This window comes from Camellia sinensis, chromosome 11 (genome assembly GCF_055761805.1).
Source record: "Camellia sinensis isolate YWXY chromosome 11, ASM5576180v1, whole genome shotgun sequence".
NCBI classification, from domain to species: domain Eukaryota; kingdom Viridiplantae; phylum Streptophyta; class Magnoliopsida; order Ericales; family Theaceae; genus Camellia; species Camellia sinensis.
In genome coordinates this window covers 7569976-7573170 of record NC_138971.1, presented here as the reverse complement: position 1 = coordinate 7573170, position 3195 = coordinate 7569976, and the positions used below count along the sequence as shown (strand labels likewise).

General features: G+C 33.8%; 1 long non-coding RNA gene across 1 annotated transcript; it reads left to right on the top strand.

Annotated features, from left to right (window-relative positions):
• The first annotated feature begins 1939 nt into the window (after positions 1-1939).
• LOC114273467 (uncharacterized) lies at positions 1940-2894 on the top strand. The gene is made up of 3 exons (XR_014343478.1): positions 1940-2078; positions 2201-2269; positions 2592-2894. It is a non-coding gene; the product is annotated as an uncharacterized LOC114273467 (long non-coding RNA).
• Positions 2895-3195: the final 301 nt, after the last annotated feature.

Sequence of the window (3195 nt, the reverse complement as noted above, 5' to 3'; positions counted from 1 at the left end):
GATAATTAAAGATTTAATTTGAGTACTTTACATTGTGGGTTATGTGATTGGACTCTTAGCCTTACATGCTCACTTAAATGAGTGTGCGGCATTGTCACGGAACTTGGAGCGCGACACCATTGAAAAGTGTTGAATCATCTTTCTTTAATCTGCCCTGCCCTGCCCTGCTATCCAATACTTTCCACCTCAGGATAAGATAAAAAAGGAATGTCAAAAATGAGAATTGTAGTTCAGATATAAAGCATTTGGGTAGTTTGATCCTATCAGTTTGTGACTTTTGGAGTAGTCACTTTTCCTCACTAATTAAGTAACACTTATGCTGTGTTTGGTTAGAAGATTTGGGGAGGAATTTGAAAAGAAAAAGGAAAAAGATGTGTGAAACTAAGTGAAATATAAGTATATTTTATTACATTTCACTTACCTTTTTCATTTTTCTTTCCAAATTCCTCCTCAAATCTCCTAACCAAACACGGGTTAATTGATTTCAAGAGTGCTGAGTCTATTTCAACTAACTTTGTTTTCCCTCACAACGGAAATGTACAGATAATTTGATTCTGTGGTTTCAGTCAAGCTGAAGTATCAATATTTTTTTTTTAATTATTATTTAGAATGATGAATAATGCTTTGGAATTCTAATTTGGTTTTACTCGTCATGGTGAATAGATCAAGGCACCAATTATTAAGCCTATAAGAAGAAGGGAGGTCTAATTGAACGGTTTAACCAAAGACTTTCTATAGTGTTGTTGGTAAACCAGCTGTATTTTGCAGCATATCCAAGTCCCTTTCCTAAGATTAATTGGGTATTTAAATTCTCAAAAAAAGGTCTTACATTTCTAAATAGAGACAACTGCTGAAAACTAATGATCTCAATTTTGGTATGTTGACCCAATCTCTTATACATGACAGACGCATTGTCCACTAATAATCATCAAGATGATATCACTGCATAATTTGTATGGTATCCTTCATAATGCTGGTTTGGTTTACTTCACAAGTTCGGGGTGTGTGTGCGTGTGTGTGTGAGCAATGCCTTTTAGTCTTTGGTTTGTTGGTTTGTTCTGTTACTAAGAGAGAGAAATGGTGTCAGAAAGCTAAAATGCCAGCTCAAAAAGATTAATTCACATGCTCACACACAGTCTAAGCAGCCAATGTGTCATTGCTTTGTAGGATTGAAATGCTAACCCAAGTAATCCTATAATTTTACTTTCATCCACCAATTGCACAAAGAGTTTGATTTCCCTCCCAACTCTTGACAACAAATGCTGAAAGAGATTTTTTCAATTAAATATAAAAAATAAAATTTTAGAAGTTACTTTACAAATGAAAAATTATTGCATGCTAGCTTTGGAAGTTTTAATGGAATTTCTTGGAAACCGCTGAACCGATTTAATTGTAAAAACCAACTAGAATTTTAAGAAACAAATTTATTTATCACTTTCCTCTTAAATTTTGAAAAAAAAAAATAAAATTATTTAATGTTTAGCCTCTAATAAAATGTCTTTGGTCATGCTAATATTACATAATTATAATATTGTCAATTTACTATTTAATTATTTTCTTTGAATAACTTGATGATCATTTTTGTGAAATCTTCACTAAATAAAACTTGGTCCTCTCTGCAGCAAAATCTCCTTCTAGAAGAAACCAGACACATCATCACCTGTCCAACATCAATCTTCTTTAAAGAATGTCTATAGAGCACTTGTGTTTTTTATTCATGTGGATGAGGTATACATGACTCATCCAACTAAAAAATTCAAGATCCACCAACTTACCTTTCTACCCCCTATAAATACATTTGCTGAATCCATGGTTGCAACCATCACAAACTAAGCATCTCTCAAGGAACATTCTGGGAAATCAGAGTACATTCTGGGAAAGACAGCGAAACCAAGGAATAGGTAACATAATCAAATCGGAACAATTTTTGCCGAATATGAAGCAGATTCTGGCACATGTTAGTGGAATTCCAGTCAGCTCATTGTCAGTGGCATATCCAAACAGACTTTTTCTAGAGCCTGCTAGCGGCCAATACCATATTCCTCCTCCTTCAAATGGGCCTCTAAAATTAAAGCAGTGTAAGTCTGTCCATTACTCTCATCACCAATAAAGAGATAAATTATTTTTTTTACTTGCTAGTTTTGAATTATTAAATTGAGAAGAGACATTGTTTAACAATTGATTTGTAACTAATGCGCAGATAAAGTAGAGAGGATGAACAAACTTGGAGGAAAAGCAGACAACCTTGCAAATGGCATATGAGAGCACGGTATAACTAACTGTTTCCTTCCTTCAATTGAGTCTGAGAATAAACTAAATTCAAGAACATAGTTGTTTATTTTTCTAGAAAATTATTTAGTGTTTATTGGCATCCATATCATATTAACAGCTCAATTTGTTTTGCTGCCAAAAAGAAGGCAGAAAAACAAACTGAGAAGTTTTGAAATCAAAGAAATATTCAGAATTTGTTTGGTTTTTGTTGAAAATCCAGAATTTTGCTTGCATTTCCTCTGCCTTCTCAACATTGAAACAAAATTGATGATCATGATATGTCTTTATCAGTGTCTTATATTATTTTTTGAAAATTGCAGTGAGTTTGGGACTCAAGATATCTGAAACTGTGAAGGGGAAACTGAGCTTGGGGGCTAAAATTATTAGAGTAGGCGGTGTGGAGAAGATTTTCATGCACAATTTCAGCATCAGAGAAGGAGAGAAGTTGTCAAAGGCTTCCCAATGCTATTTATCAACAACAGCTGGTCCAATAGCAGGCCTCTTCATCTCCACCGACAAGGTCGCCTTCTGCAGTGAGAGATCCATTAAATTGTCTTATTCGAATGGGCAGGCAGTTAGAATCCATTACAAAGCGAGTCAATATATATATTTTTGTCCATGTCTGAATGCATATCCATTCTTGCTAACATCTTAAATAAATATATAATAGGTAAGTAATGTGTATTACATGCAGGTCTCGATCCCACTAATAAAGATAAAAAGAGCCAATGAAAGCCAAAACACAAAGAGACCATCACGGAAGTACATAGAAATAGTTACTATGGACAATTTTGAATTTTGGTTTATGAGACTACTGAATTATCGTGGAACTTTGAAATATCTTCAACAAGCACTCTCTCAAGCTCAATAATTACAAATAGATCCAAAGAACAATTTGAATATTGTAACAAATTAGGAGAAAAA